Raw genomic sequence first — 16,883 nt, 5'->3', positions numbered from 1 at the left:
GCAGAGCCCTGAAGTGGGCAGCAAGTACATGGCATTTCTCATGGCCGTCTCAAGCTGGCACGACATCCTTAATCTTGACAGAGCACAACTTTCTCCTGAGACTCTGCAGTCTGTCTCAGACAGGAGCGTCCATGAAGCACAGCACAGGCACCGAGGAAGACCCCAGGGTGACCGCAACCTGAAGCCACCCCCTTCCCCCATTACACGCTGAACTGTGCATGCACCACTCAGCTGCAGGAGAAAAAACAGAGCAGAATGAAATATACTTATGACAAGATCAGAAAGGAGAGGGGCCTAGAGAGAGCACCATGAAGATGGCATTTGACCTGAACCTTGAGGTCACAAGGTTTCAGTGTCATAGAAGAAGGGAAAGGACAGTCTGGGCTGAGACCATCGTGGCCAGAGTCCTGAAGTGTGACCGTGGGATATTGGTAGGAGAGCGTCGTCTGGGGTGGAGGTGGGGACTCAGGTAAAGCGGCCAGAAGGGAGGACCGTGGAGGGCTTGACACCAACTAAGGGACTCGTGCTTTTTTGGCAGGATGCTGGTTCTGCAGTGTCACTGTGATCCCAGAGATACCGACTCAGTCAGCATGCCTAGGAATGTGCATTTCCATCAGGCAGTGGGGGATTTTGATTCAGGGGTACTAGGACCACCCGCTTTGAACAACATAGCTGGGAGAAAGGGGGCAGTGTGTGTGTGTGTGTGTGGGGCACATTAACAGTTCTGGACCAGGAAGTGACTCGATCCAACTCTAGTCAGGAAGGCAGCTTTAGAGTGGGTACAACATGGATTGGAGGTGCAAGACAGTGCAGGTGGACAGACAGGCATTGCTGGGCCTGGGGATCACAGAGCCCACAGAGAAGGAGGCACTGGAGTGGGGAGCCGTGGCTCACTGCAGTGTGGGCAGCAGAGGGGGACACCACGCATGCTGAGAACTGGGGACAGAAAATGACAGAGGAGCGACGTTTACAAAGGAGGGGGCTCAGTCTGACTTGGCAACTTGGGTTTGACATTCGGAAGGGATGTTTGAGTGTATTGTCCTGTCGAAAGCAGTTGGAATCCACTTCAGAAGCAGGTTAGATAGGGGACAGGCTGGGTGTGTGCATGTGGGACCCTCCAGCAGACAGGGAGGTGGCAGAGGACTCCTGAACCGTCTTGAACACAGTGGGTATTGCGGTTAATAGCAGGCTTCTCTATTTGCCTGCCCCAAACTTGTAAGGTTGGGGGCAGGGGGAGGTCAGGAGGAACTAAATTTCCTCTGACCATGGATGCTGATCACTTCCCTCCAGGGAGGTTTCATCCAGTGCAGCTTTGGAGTGGCCCTGGGTGGGAACAACCCAAGGTAACTTCCTTTAAGGCTGCAGGTTCCTTGGCCCTGGAGGAAATGCTGTCGGCTGTCACACCCCATCAGAGCAGACTCGGGCTGGAAGCGTGAGGAAAGGAAGGAGAATCCTCAGGTACCAGGTGTCAGCAGGCGAAGGGGGAACAAACACAGGGGCGCTTCCCATGAATACAGTGACATTTTGGAGAATTCTTCTGCTAAACTGTTTTTGAAACACAAAGCTGTTCTGCCCACACTGGGAGGAGGAGCCCGGGGGCCACACATTCAGTCAGGGACTGTGCCTATGGCCAGGCGGACTGTAGGAGAGGTCAGGGGTCCCCAAAAAGTGCTGCGTTGGTCTGCAGCTCACCAAGTGGGACTTTCTTCCTTGACTCCTCAATCATGTCTCAGTCTAACCCAGTGGGGAAGTGAAGTAGCCATTAGGGTTCCATTTTAGGGGTGCACACATTGAGACTGAGGGTTATTAGAGGTGCCTGATGTCCACAGAAGGAGCTGGCCTTCAGAACGGCCCTTGGCCACAAGCCTCCTTATGAAATGAGCCCAATATGATCAACATTGAGACACACGGGCAGCCTCGTTAATAACCTCTCTTCTGGAAGGCTCTTCACAGTTTTCTGTGCCTGCTCCTGGTCTTCCTTCAGGCTTTACTCAAAGATCACCGTGTGGGGACCCTCTGTGCGCCCTCACTCACCCTCACACACTCACACTTGCCTTATTCTCTCCGCTCAGCTCTGCTTGGCTCTGCACACTCTACTTCTTCACTTGTTGGCATTGTGACGGCTAATCTCTGCTCCCGGAGGGTGAGCCCCATGAGGGCAGTGGCTTCTAAGCCCTCACTCACTGGCATCGCCAGCACCTAGAACAGTGTCCACATGTATTAGATGCTCAGTAAATGTTTTTGAATAAACGCGTAAACGAGTGAATGATCATTAAAAAGAGAAAGCAAATGCACACCCATTTAAATGAGACTACAGGAGACAACAACTGTGTGGCTAAAAGGAACACATTTCTAGAAGGCAGTTGGACACTTTGTCAAAAATGTCTATCTCAGCATTTGCTGCTGTAAAACTTGGAGTCAGTTTAAATATCTAATCACTGGGGAACAATTAAATACACATTAGTACGGTCACACAGTTTGGAAGTTATATTTATGAAAATTTTTGTTAATTTGGGGAAAATGCTTATAATATAAAGTTAAAGGAAAAGAGCAGGATGCAAAATTGCATGCATGATCTGATCTTAACTGAGAAAAATGCACCAGAGTTAGGGAAAATCCCAACATGTGTGGTGAGGTCACATATTATTTATATAAATTGTTTTTGTCTCCATTTTTTTTTCTGAAGTTTATACTTTTGGGGGGATAAAAATATAATCAAAACTATAAAAACATTTTCTTAAGAACAGACAACTAACACACGTTAAGACTGACTGATCGCATTGGTTTATGTCAAATGCTATGACAATGTCTCTTGACCTTCGCTTACTCAATCTCTCAATCCATGTCAGCCCTCCATTCTCTTCTTTCTTACTGTAAAATTCATTCCATAAACACGTTTTTGATTCAGGTTACTCCTATTTTCTCACTGGTGCGTTATTCTAGATTGCTTGAAGTCTGGTGTGGGTTGAAGCTCTTGGCAGGGAAGCATAGAACTCCGTTGTGAAAATTCAGAGATGATATTCTGGGCTAGGTATTTTGGGGAAATACAAAGATCTTCCTGCCCTCAATAAATTTTCAGTTGAGTAGCCTCGTTCACTCGTCTTTACCTTGGAGGAACTACTTTTATTGAAACCACCAGTGACATTCTTCTGGCAAAAATCCAACGGCCTCATCCCTTTCCTGGGCCTCCGGGCCTCTCAGCTCCTCTGCAGAGGCTGACCGGCCCCCTCCCCATGACATCCTTCCTAGTGTGGTCTTCAAGGACACTCCACTCCCTTCATCTTCGCTTTCCTCGTCCTTTGGGTGTCTAACTGAACTCCTCCCCTCCCTCTCCAGATCTCTGAGCCTCACAATGCCCTTGAATCAACTCCGATTATCTCACCAAATTCTTCAAAGATGTTTATCTTCATGACACCAGTTCCCCTCATAACCCTGGGCCCGGGGGCTATGCTGCCTTCTTCAACCAAAAAGGTAAACCTCATCGCCACCTCTCACCTCTACCATACCCCATTTCCTAATGATTCAAGTGCTCTCTGTCTTTAGCAGAAACAGGCAGGTCTCTCTCCATCCCAAAATACTCTCTTCGCAGCCATAATTCAACCATTCAACCACAGCTTTCAACTTCCTCTTCCTGGATTGATCCTGTCTGTCCCACTCACCTTTAACACAAGGTTATATCTCAGAATATGTGTAATATCTACAGGCATGGTTTGTCAAATTAATTAATTGTTTACTTAATTTTTAAGACACTTCGTTGAGACATGATGGACATGTAGAAAGCTGTACATATTTAATGTATACAACTCAAGTTTGGGGATAAGTATACATCCGTGAAGCCATCACCATCATCAAGGCTATAAACATATCCATCCCCTCCCAAAGTTTCTTCCCACTCCTTTTATTATTATTATTATTATCATTATTATCGTTATTATTATTTTGTGATAAGAACTCTTAACACAAGATCTATCTTCTTAGCAAAGTTTGAATGCACTACAGTATTGTTAACTATAGGCACTATGCTGTAGAGTGTATCTCTAGAACTTGCTCACCCTGCATAACTCAAACTTTGTTCTCTTTGATCATCACTTCCCATCTCCTTCCTCCCCCAGCTCCTTCAATCACCCTTCTACTCTCTGCGTTTATGAGTATGACTATTTTAGATTCCACATATAAGTAATATCATACAGTATTTGTCTTTCTCTGTCTGACACCTCACTGAGCCTAATGTCCCCTAGGTCCATCCGTGTTGTCACAAATGGCAGGATTTCCCTTGTTTTTAAGGCTGAATAATATTCCACTTATGTATATACTACATTTTATTTATCCATTTGTTATAAGCATGTTTTTAATCTTTTATTTGTGTGTTTCTCTTGTAATCACCTATTTCTCCCTAATAAGTTCTAAGGGCAAGGATCTTGTTTTCTATTCCTTTATTATTTTTTACAGGACTTAAAATAGTGCTCTACACAAGGTAAGCTACCTGATGGGCAAAGTGAAGTAGAAAATTCAGGCAATGTTTCAAATAAGGCTAATTTTTAAACCTGTTGTTGAGGAAAGTAAGACATTTGGTTTTGCACTATCCTAACTGTGCATCTACATTGGCCAAATTCAGATCCTTTTTCTCTCACACTTCATTTTATCCCTACAGAGACGTCAGAGGTACATTTTACTTGACTCTCAAGCTTTCCAGATGATGCCCAACTCCTGCCAGGACAAGAGCATCTCTTCACCCAACCCTGTCTTTGTTTTCAGGAAAGCAGATCACTGGAATTGTTTCGATGGTTCCTCAGTCTTTCCTGTCTTTATGCCCATGACACTTTTGGTAGTACTAATCAATTACTTTGTAGAATGTCTCAAATTCGGATTTGCCTAATGTTTTCTCATTACTAATTATCTGGAGGTGATGCATTTTGTCAGGAAGCCCATGGAAATGATCCCGCATTCGCCTCGGTGGCTCACATTGTGGGTATGTGAGGCCGACAGGTCTCCTTCCTGGCGATGTTGCCTTGGTCCCCTGCTTAAGATGGCTGCAGGGCTTCTCCGCTGTAAACCTACTATTTTTCTCTTTCTAATTGATCAGTCTTTTTAGGGAGATAAGTTGAGACTATGAAAATATCCTGTTTCTTTTCAAAGCCTAGCCCAGTGATTTTTGTATCCATCAGCAGATCTTGCCTGCAACAATTATTACTGTAATGTTTGTGCAATGGTGATTTTATATTTTCATCATTCCTTCCACATTTGGAACTTGGACTCTTCTGTAAAGAAGAGCTGCGCCTTCCCTGCCACTCATTTATTTATTTAATTGTTTTTAATGTCACTATGGACTCTTACATATTTACTTTACTCTGTGGATTAGAATCCAATACTTCTAACTCATGGGTTAGAATCCACTGTTTATCCTGTTGCTCAAATCATTCTAATTTTGGCCGTTGGGAGCTCCTGCAGGTTGGCTCTTGTGCCTTCTTGGTATGTCCCTTTCTTTTGTAAACACGTCCCTATTTCCTGCTCCCTCAGTCTCAGGCTCATCTGGTATTTTCCCTGCTCCAACTCTGGAGTCACCAGTTCTCCACGGAATCCATCCCCACGCATTTGAATCTGTTTCACAACCACAGTTGCATTCCCATCTCCACCTTCTGGTGGAGACGCTGGCCCCTGGAGAGCAGGGTCCGTGCTTGCCCAGTCATGGCTATTTCCACCCCACCCAAAACAGCGCCGGAGACAGCTTAGGAGCTCCCTGGGTGTGCTTTGTGGAATGAGCAGAGGTTGACTTATTCTTGTCTCCTTTACTGACTTCTTTCTTTTAAAAAATATGTTTGGTTTTTTTTTTTTTTTGGTGAGGAAGATTGGCCCTGGGTTAACATCTGTTGCCAATCTGCTTCTTTTTTTTCTTTTTTCTCCCTAAAGCTCCAGTGCATAGTTGTATATCCTAGTTGTTGGTCATTCTAGTTCTTCTATGTAGGATGCCACCACAGCATGGCTTGATGTGCGGCTCTAGGTCTGCTCCCGGGCAGCCAAAGTGGAGCGCACAAATTTAACCTCTCGGCCACAGGGCTGGCCCCTCCTTTGGTGACTTCTTATGATTTAGCAGAGAGTTCTGGTGAGTGGCTGTAGGAAGAATTGGTGGTTTTGAAGCAATTCTAGCTTCTGCCAGCCTGGGGAGCCTGAAACTAGGAATCAAATCTCTGTCCTCATTTTTCTAAAAATAGTTCTGAAAGAAACAGAATCCAGGAGAGCGTGAGTCACTCCACAGAACTGAGCGCCGCGTCAGGCAGGCCCGACGGACAGGGCGTGGGCATCTCAGGAACTGCTTCATTGTTAGGCTTGGTATTTAACGTGCAATACTGACACGAATTCTGAAGAATTTATTGGCATACACATGACAAGTTTATAAACTAACAGTTGAGAGCCAGGAATGAGCTCCTAGGTGGGAAACCAAGGGTGCACAGGGGCATTTGGAGGAGGGGTGGGCTGGATACCAAGGGGGCAGCGTCGGAGCTTAACCAGAACAGGGACTTGACAGACGTGTGCAGTGCTCTCTGTCCTCGGCAAGACAGCTCCACAGACGGAACTTTCCGAACAAAGTCTGAATGACGCAGGACAGCCAGAACAGTCTCTCCATTTGCCGTTATTGCATTGTTAGACCAAGGGTTCACTGCTCGGATTCGCAAAGATTCATGAAATGTGGCACACTAAAATGGAGAGCCAAGGCCTTCAGAATCTGACAGGATTGTTAAGTGTCAGACCTGGCTGCTGACATGTTGGGCTGTTTTTGGCCTCACCTTTGGGAGGTAGTAGTAAGCAAGCAGAGTTTACAGCTCCGCCCACTGCTGACAGCCCTCCTCAGGCTGGCCCTTGCCCTCCAGGCTCCGTCCCCTCACCTGTGCATGGGTGACACCAACAGCTCCTTCATTCCACTCTGAGCAGTTACCGCCGACTGTGCACCATGTTGTGTGCTGGCCCCAGGGGAGACACAGCAGTGAGTAGCAGGCACAACACATGAGTTCTCTCCTCTCACTGGTTTGCATTTTTTGTATCAATATGGACCCATGAATATTTATATTATTCTATGAATTAGAATCCACTGCTATCATTATTTTTTTTTTTTTGCTCAACTCAGTCCAGCTTTCGCCATTGGGAGCTCCAGCAGGTTGGCTTCTATGCCCTTTTGGCATATCCCCATCCTTCCGTGAGCACTTCCTTCTTTTCTGGCTGCACAGATGGAGGAGATAAAGTATTAAACAAGCAATTACAGTAACAGACAACTGCCATGCTGAGGGGGCGAGGCTTCTATCAAACGGGACTGACTCGGAGCTAAGGCTGTGGGGTGGGCGTGGGCTACAGGGGCAGGTGGTCAGGAGCGCTGCTTGTTCCTGAGGAACGAAGAACACGCACAGGGAGGGCAGGATGCTTGAGGAACTGAAAGAAAGATGCAGGCTGAGGGCTGGGGGCATGTGGCTGGAAGAGCGGAGCAGGCCTGGCATTGCCCAGGGTGTCAGGGTGAGGATCTCAGACATTACCGTAAGGCCAACCAAAGACATTAAGGGTCTTAAACAGGGCAGTTTTTAGTAGTAAACGAGAGTACAACAGGACAGCATTTGCGCATAGGAGGTATCAATGAAGGCGGGCAGCGGCTGCCCTCTGTGGCCACCGCCACTGCTGCCGCTGCTGCTTCTCCTGCTACAGCTCCTCTTACCACCTTCACGACTACTGCCACTGCTGCTGCTAATTCTCACTGCTACTTTTCCTGCTACTTTACTACTTCTGCTGTGTGACTACTACTACTTCCGTATCTTTATCCCTATTTGGGAAGCTATAACAAAGTTCCGTTTTTAGTGAACTCTTTGTATCTCTGAAGGCCCCTAGATTGGATACTGGTCACTCCATCTCCCCTGTATTAAGTTACAGAGAGGTTTCTGAGACCTGATGGGCACAGTGTGTGGAGTCTGGGGACTGTGTCTGATCCCCCTGACTAGAGGGAGCCCCCAGTCCGGAGGAGACAGCCTCGACCTGCCGCTGGCCATGAGGCTGTGAAGCCACCTGAACGTCTGTCACCTGCCACCACATCAGTCACTGGTTCATGAAAAGTTGCTTTCAATCCAAACACCTCTGTCCTTCGATGAGCCTGTGTGGAGTACGTGCCACCTGCTTAGCACTGCTCCAGGGCTGGGATCCAGCAGGTGCAGTGGCTTCCAGCCCCCTCAAAGCTTATGTTCTTAGAGAGCAGAGCACAGAAGAGGGCTCCCAAAGAATATCGGAGCTCCTGTTTCTATTTGTTTTAATCTAAAATCTAAAAAATAAGCGAACCTCATCCTTAGCCTAGAGAGTGAGTGGCCCTGCTGTGTCTGTCTGTCATGCTTGTGCCCCACGGGCGAGGGTCCTGCAGGGAGGTAGGTGCCCCGAGGTGCAGGCTGGTGGTGGTCCTTTCCAGGCAGACTGCCACCATGCTCTGCCGGGCCCTCCATAAGTGGATTTGCAGGTAATGCCTTCTGGTGTTAAGTAGACAACCCCAAAAAGAACCATTAGCGAAGAAACTGTGAGTGAAAGACGGCACTAACAACGAGCAAGCAAAGAGAAAAGGCAGAGCCACTTGCCTCCTCTGAGCAGAAGCTCTTTGTCAGCCACCTTTCCAGATTAAAAACACGCAGGACTCATCTGACAAGATCTGACATGAAGATGGCTCTTTGCGGCACAGATGCTGTAGACTGAATATCTGTGTCCTCTCCAGTTCCAATGTTGAATCCTCACCCACCGTGTGCTGGTGTCAGGAGGGGGCCTTTAGGAGGTGCTCAGGTCCTGAGGGTGGAGCCCTCAGGAATGGGGTTAGCGACCCGAGAGGGCTCCCTCACCCCTTCCACCGTGTGAGGACACAGTGAGAAGACACCATCTGTGCACTAGAAAGAGGGTCCCCTGCAGACCTTAGATCTGCTGATGCCTTGATCTTGGACTTTCAGCCTCTGGAACCATGAGATAAAAACCTTGGTTGCTTAAGATGCCCAGTCGGTGGCAGTTTGTTACAGCAGCCCAGTCAAACCAACGCCATGCATTTCCACTCTCTGTCGTTAATGCGGAAGCTCATACTAGATGCATGTGTCACCCTGCTGTATCAGCTAACGACGTCGACCCCATCCCAGGGGATGGGAGGTGTGTGAGCTTAAGGTTTCCCATCAGTGGAGATGCATTATGTAAAAGTTTGGAGTGCACGGGCTTAGAATCCCCCAACCCCCACTCACTGAATGAATGATTCATTCAATAACACTGACGCCAGGGAGAATGTAGGAAGCTGGGGGTGCTGAGGTGAACAAAACACCGTCCCCAGCCTCAGGGAGCTCTCACACACGCACACACACTTCACAGTGCAGTGTGATGAATGTGCAAGGAAGCTTCAGGATGAAGTTCTGTGGGTGCAATAAGAAATGCGTGTGGAACTGCATGTGGTCCTGCCTGCAGAGCCCAAGTCACTGGCAGTGGGGACCTGTGCACTCAGGACCTGAACTCTCTGGATTCCTGTTGGCCTCATCCCTGGCCCTGGGACAGAGCAGACTCACGGGGGCATTTCTGCCTCAGACTCCACATCACCTCTGCTCTCACACAGTGTGGAGTAGGGTCAAGACCGGAAATATCAGTACTAACCTGATACTGAGTGACATGAAGTTTGTAACTCTTGGCAAGCAGCTTGGGGCTGAGGCGGTAGCTGGAACCACCCTCCTCTTGATCATGCTGTTCTCTGATGGAGTAAAAATGAAATAAAGTACCTTTTCTCCCGAATGACAATATTATGAGGGCTAAAAATCTTGTTAAGATGCTGTGTGCTCTTTGGTAGAAGAGATGGTATATAAATCAAGAGAACATGTCCCCTCATTTTTTTTTTTTTTAGATTTTATTTTTTCCCTTTTCTCCCAAAGCCCCCTGGTACACAGTTGTGCATTTTTAGTTGTGGGTCCTTCTAGTTGTGGCATGTGGGAAGCTGCCTCAGCATGGCTTGATGAGCAGTGCCATGTCCGCGCCTAGGATTCGAACTGGCGAAACCCTGGGCCGCCGAAGCAGAGTGTGTGAACTTAACCACTCCGCCACCGGGCCAGCCCCTGGCCCCCCATTTTGATGTGCAGGAAGCTGGGGTCCCCAGGTGCTGGCTGCCTTGACAATATCTCACCATCTAGAATGGACGTCACCCCTGCCCCCCAGTTGCACTTCAGGTCAGTGCCATGTCTCCAAAGTTGGGGTAAACATTCCTGAGTGCCATTTAAAAAATAACAGTAACTGATATCTTCTTATTTACAAAATTAAATGTCTCCAAAGAACACCTAGGAATGAGAAAGAGATCACAGAAGGCTGGAGAGGAGGGGGGAGGTACTGGCAGAGGGGCGGCTGTCAAGAGCGAGCCAAGCTTCCTCCAGGGACCCCAGGTTTGGGATAAAGTTCCAAAAGGTAACAGTTTCCTACTGAATGGAGAGTTTCCTGCTCCCAGAGATCTGTGGGTCTCCAGGGGTGGCAAATGCTTCCCGAGGGGGCAGAGTGTCACCCTAGTGGAAGAACAGACGTGTTCTTAGGGGAAGAGTGACAAACAGCAAACAAACATTGCTCCTCTCTGAGGTTCCGGGAGCTTCTTCCATTGATCGATTTTAGAGAGAAGATGCACACAAAGTTACGTGTCAGAACATTTCCCTTCTCCCTCCCACCTCCCACCACTGAAAATCAAAATTTGTCCCTAGAATAGTTTGTGTAAAAAGTGAGAATGGGGAGGAGGCCTTCACTTACATCTCCTTTTAATTACCTATCAAAAAAAAAAAAAAAAAAAAAAACAGAGAGAGAGAGAGACAAGTTAAATGGGAAGCCACAATCCACTGTTCTGCTCTGTTGTACAAAGTACAATTTGATCTGATATTTCTGGTATTTAAATGTGCAGATCTTTTGATCCACAGTGGCACTTCTGGAAAATTATCTCAAGGAAAAAATCACTTAGACTTGCAAAAATGCGTGCACGAGGGTGTCCAGGGAACGCTGTGGATCCCAGCCCCCAGCTCCCAGGCCCCACAAGCTCCTTACGTGAAGATGGACCTTCTCGTCGCTCCCACCGGCATTCACTTCCATCTTGCTTGCTGCCGTATCCCTGGACCTAGAAGACTGCACAGCCACGGTAGGCCTTCAGTTAATACTTGTTGAATGAAGAATAGCACTGAAAAAATTGGCTCCAACTTCAGTGTTCAAAAAAAGAGAACGTATCTTCCCAGCATGTAACAAAGAGCAGGAACACATTGATGGAAGCAAGGAGGGCAAGCATGAAATCCTGGAGTGTTTCTAGAACAGAGGGTAGAAGCTCAGAGAGGTGGTGAGCCCCCCGGCGAGGCGGGAGCATGCCTGAGCTTCTCTGTTGAGCTGCAGGAGTGCTCTCGGAACAGCATGGCTCTTAAGGTCTTGTGCATCCACTGCGTTAGTTTTGGGGTCAAAATTTCGCGTTAGTCTAAAGCTAGTCTTTATCAGGCTCAGCTAGGCTTCAAGAGTTTAGGCTGATGGTAGCCCTAGAATTTCAAGTAATCAGAAATCAAGAGGTCTCGGTTTCCTGAAGGTTTGCTCCATGCGGAGTGTGGTGCTTGATTCCTTCCTCAAAGACATCTTTTGCCCCAGCGTTGGGCTTTCCATGGCTACTTGTCTTGCCCCACCCTCACAAGAGGGCTTAACAACACCAACAAGGATACAGGTCCAATAGATCATAGTTATGAATCAGTGTGGCCTTTATAATGGTATAGAATTAGATGTCTTGACGGAATGTCAAACTACACTGTTAGTAAAAACAAAGCCTGATATATTACAGTATCTATACCATAGTATCATTTATATGAAACTCCATAAATCATCCATCTTTCTATGATCCACCTATCTAATCTGCCTAGAGATAGCAGGAGGAATGTTCAGGAGATGTTAAGAGGTGGAAATAATTTTTACTTTCTTTTAATCAGCATATGTCATTTTTATCTTCAGAAAAAAAAGCTACTTTTATTTTAAGAGAAAGACAGACTAAGGTTATCATATTCCTGAGCTTCAAATTCAGGTAAGGCATTTGATCGCCCAAGGTGCATTCTCTGTGAATGGTGGTGGAAAGACTGAGCTGCAACACTTCTGTGTGGAGGTATATTGTGGTTTTTTACAGATTTAATTTTTTAGAGTAGTTTGAAGTTCACAACAAAATTGAGAGGAAGGTACAAAGGTTTCTCATATACCCTGTGTCCCACCCCCAATACATACACACACACACACAGCCTCCTCTCCTACCGACATCCCCCACCAAAAAGGTACATTTGTTGCAACTGATGAGCCCACATTGACACGCTGTTGTCACTTCAAGTCCATGGTTTACATGAGGGTGCACTCTTGGTGTTGTACCTTCTGTGGGTTTGGACAAACATATAATGGCATGTATCCACCACTATAATCTTAGCCAGAGTATTTTCACTGCCTCTGCGCTCTGCCTAGTCATCTCCCCCTCCCCTACCCCCGCAACCACTGATGTTGTGATTGTTGGAGTTACAGCTTTCTAAAGGCAAAATTTTCTTCCCTCCTGCTTCTTTCTTTGGAATTGGATTTAGAGGAAACTTTGTTTCAATCCAGGCTCTACGACTTAGCAGCTGTATGGCCCTGAGCAAGTTATTTAACCTCTCTGAGCATAAGCGTCCTCAGCTGTAGCACAGACATATACTATCTATCCGGCAGTGATGAATAAATGTGCACAAAGTGCTTATGGTAATTCTGAGGAGTGTGTGTATGCACGTGTGCCTGTGCACACATGTAAATGCATGCATGTATTGTGTGTTTGTATATCTGTATATATTGCATCGTGTGTCGTGTGTATCGGTATGTTTGTGTGTCATGTTCAGGTATGTGTATACATATGTGTGCACGTGTTATGTATGCATGTCATGTGTGTGAACACATGCATGTGCATGTATGTGTTTTGCACTCCGTTTAATGTTACCATATATTTCTGACCTGGTTTACTATTAGTGTACACAGGAGGTGCTAAGGAGGCTTGGGGTGATAAAGGACATCAAAATGAGAAGAACCTCCAGGAAACCCCATTCTGCCCCCTCTCTCCTGGCAGCCAGAACATCAACCCCAGTCATCCACCCCCTTGCCCTTCCCCGTCATTGCCTGGGTCTTGCAGGGCTGAGGCAGAGCTGCCCCTGGAACAGAAGAGGGGTCAGAGTGAGAAGTTGCCCCGGGCAGCTGAAACGCCACTGTTTATTTGTCAGATTCCCATAGGCACCCTCTGCCGGGGATGGTTTACTGACTCACGTCACATCAGGCTCCACTTAGGTTAGTAAGCTCCAACAGAGAACTTGGTTTCTAATTCGTCATCACACAAAGCTCAAAAGAGCTAAGAGATAGGATTCCACCTCTTGGCGTCTCAACCACCCCAGAGAAAAAACTGAGCAGTCAACGAGGCCCTGGTCTCAGATAAAACAAAATATTTAAATTCTGGCTGAGTTCTTCTTATTCCCAAGAGGGGAGTGCTGCACCAAATGCTGGGTGATAAGAACTTCTTTGGTTCTGTTTTTCCAGATCCGTTTTCTTTTAACCTCTGCCCCCGTGTAAACTTTAGTTACTAATGTTAAGAATAACATAGCAGATTCAAAATTCTGGAACTGAACTGGCAAAATATAGCTAGAGTGCATAACATTGGTCCTCAGGCCACAAAAATTATGGTGCAATCTTTTGCTAAATAAACTTAATGTACTTTATTAAATGCCTTTATTTTAAGCCTACCAACAGTTCCTCAGCGTCCTGGGAATTTAAGCTGTACAAGCCAACATCATTTGCTACTTTTCTTTTGCTAAATTTTCAACACCAGGTGGAATTGAGATCTCAGACAGGAAATAAGAACTGTACACTCTTCTCCTGTCACCTTTCTTATTGAATAACATTTTAGGAGATTCCAGAATTTTCCCAAATGATAGAAAAATGATCACTTTCACAAATGAGTTCGTATTTTAAACATACATAAAAATGAGAAAAACAGAACCCCAAAGCAACGACATCTATTACAATCAAAGGGAAATTTCCATCAAGAAACACTTGATTTTAAACATGGACCCCAATGATAAGTGGAAATTCAGTCAAGTCTAAGCCAGGGACTCTCAATTTCTGCACCGTCGACGTTTTGGTCAGGTGCTTCTTTGTTGAGAGGGCTGTCCTGTCCCTTGCAGGATGGTTACCAGCATCACTGGCCTCTATCTAACGCGTGCCAGTAGCAGGCCCCACTCTAGTTGTGACGATCAAACATGGCTCCAGACATCCCACAATCAGATCCAGTGGTCCAACTCACTAGTGATCAGTCCTTAACTCCCGTAAAAATATACCAGGCGATTCAATAAAAAGGAAAGAAACATCAATATGTGCTACACCATGGATGAATCTCAAAAACTCTGTGTTAGGTGAAGGAAGTCAGACACAAAAGACTATGTACTGCATGATCCCATCTAGAGGAAATGTCACGAGAAGGCAAATCTGCAGAGACAAAGTAGATGAGTGGTTGTCAGGGTTGGGGGTGCGAATGGAAATGAACTGCACACGGCGGTGAGGGATCTCATTGGGGTGAGGAAAATGTTCTGCATCTGGATTATGCTGATGGCTGCACAACCTGGTAGGTGTACTAAAAATCACTAAATTGTACACGTTAGATGGATGAATTTTATCGTATGTAAACTTGACCTAATAAAGCTGTTTAAAAAAATGTGAAAAAAAATAAGAGGCTAAAATATGTTGCAGAAGAAGAGAAAATCAAAACAGGAGGTAAATCTAATCCCAGTGATTTCCTTCAACTATGGGAAGTAGGCTGCTAAAACCAGAGGTCAGATCCCCCATACTCTGTCAACCCAAATGGCCGTTAGAGCAAGCCCACAATATTTGTGCTGGCCAGACAGCTGCAGCGTCTGTTAGCACCTGATAGAACTCCACGGGCTGTTTAACAAGTTCTGGTGTGCGTCTTTCTGTGGAAAATCATGTGTATGCATGGTCACCCATGTTCAACACAGCCAGGACGAAGGCGGGCTGATTAGCAGGGCGTTATCTTGTGAGATACTCCATGTTTTCTGTTAGCACATAAAATAGCTCGCATTCATGATGAAACACGCCTGGGTGACATTACATGTGAAGGGAAAGGTTTGAAACCACCCAGAATCCCCCACTGCCCACTCAAACCTCTGTATGGTAAGAAAAGTTCCTCTGTCTTTGATCTGCATTAAATGACAGCTGCTGTTGCTATTCAGAGAAATGCTGGGGACTCTTATTGTAAGTGGGACAGCACATGTCTTCTTGGAGAATGTTTAGCTGCTGTTAATTTACTGTAAGAAGCGCTCACTCTTTCCTTAGAGACCTAGTCATCTTCAGGGGTCATGACCCGTCGGTGCCAGCAGGCGGGTGCAGGAGCTCCCCGGTCAAGTCAGAAACACTAACTTGGCTGAATCCTCAGCCCTAAATGAGGCAGCGCTTGACATTTCTACAATCTTCAGTTCTGATGAGGCTAAGAAAACAAGAATGGGTTAGAAGTTGAGGCTTTTGAGTAAGTTATCCCAAGACCTCAATCTGGCAAAGTTTTGGGTAAAGGAAAATATTACTAGTAAATTCACCACCCCCCCCACCCCCCCACCACTGGCGCAATCCTTTACTGGTAACTATGGGAACAGGGAAGGGGAGATAATTTCAATAATTGAAATTCGCCCAAAGGCCACATACAAAAAGATCCTTTCTTTTTTGTTTTTTTGAGGAAGATTAGCCCTGAGCTAACATCTGTGCCCATCTTCTTCTACTTTATATGTGGGACACCTATCACAGCATGGCTTGCCAAACAGTGCCATGTCCACACCCAGGATCCAAACCGGTGAACCCCGGGCCGCCAAAGCGAAAAGTGTGCACTTAACCGCGCGCCACCGGGCCGGCCCCAAAAGATACTTTCTTTTTTTAATGACTCTACACCTGATTTGTTACAGAAAATTGAAATTCTTTGAATTCCGTGTTTATTTTAAGGTCTAGTAAACTGAGGACTGGAGAAATCACCCTGGACCTGAGCAAGAGGGCAGCAGGCTATGCCAACAACGCCTGCCAACATTTCAGGAAAAATAATTGAATAATAATTCTGATTAGGCCGATAAACCTGGAGGCTGAGGGCAGGACGGATGCTGATCTTCCTGACTGAATCCCGCCAGTTACCTAGAACACGCTGTGTAGAACGTTCTCTTGGATGTTTGCTGATCAGCTATGATGCCAGGCAGTGAAAGGGCATCGGGACAACAGTATCTGTCCCGTGCTCTGTGAAACGGACACAGCACGACTTCACAGGGACACTTTGCAGAGCAGACTTCAGGAAACAAACAGAGCTTAAAAATAAGCATTTCCTAAATATGGAAATGAGAAAACGGTGACATCACTAGAGAAGACCCAAAGACTTTTTTTTTTCCACCTTAAATGTTGCCTACCTCTTTTGGGCCAATAAATAAATCTAAGCTTCAGAAGTAATTTTGAAAAGTTTCTCTTCCACTTATTGACGGTTATCAAGCGCTCTGATCGGGTGGAGGAGCACATGGCTGGGAAAGTGGACCCTCGCTGCCTAAGTGGCGCAAGTTCGCCGTTTTCCAAAATACCATGTTGTCTTTTACTTCCAAAGAATGTCATGGTTTTCTGCTTTCTAACCTTTGAGTTTTAAACTTATAGAAACCAAAGTGTAGGGGTGCTGATTCGACATCGAGTAGGTTTTTGCTGGCAAAGAAGCCCGAGACATGCTCACCATCACACTCAATGGCTGTCTTTCTAAAGGTCCACTCCTTGTCTCCTTAGAATGGCTGTCATAACTACTTTTCCATTGCCCCATTGCTTCTTTTCCTACTCAAACT

At 46.2% G+C, this 16,883-nt stretch overlaps 1 long non-coding RNA gene across 1 annotated transcript in view; it reads left to right on the top strand.

Annotated features, from left to right (window-relative positions):
• The window catches only part of LOC139077196 (uncharacterized), a 28,740-nt gene extending 12,231 nt beyond the window's left edge, over positions 1-16,509 (top strand). Inside the window, exon 2 of the long non-coding RNA XR_011529513.1 lies at positions 16,021-16,509. This is a non-coding gene — a long non-coding RNA (uncharacterized lncRNA). The remainder of the gene's footprint in view (positions 1-16,020) is intronic.
• Positions 16,510-16,883: the final 374 nt, after the last annotated feature.

The sequence above is a fragment of the Equus przewalskii genome, chromosome 19, assembly GCF_037783145.1.
Source record: "Equus przewalskii isolate Varuska chromosome 19, EquPr2, whole genome shotgun sequence".
NCBI classification, from domain to species: domain Eukaryota; kingdom Metazoa; phylum Chordata; class Mammalia; order Perissodactyla; family Equidae; genus Equus; species Equus przewalskii.
Note: the sequence above shows the minus strand (reverse complement) of the source record. Positions and strands in the feature narration are given on the sequence as shown.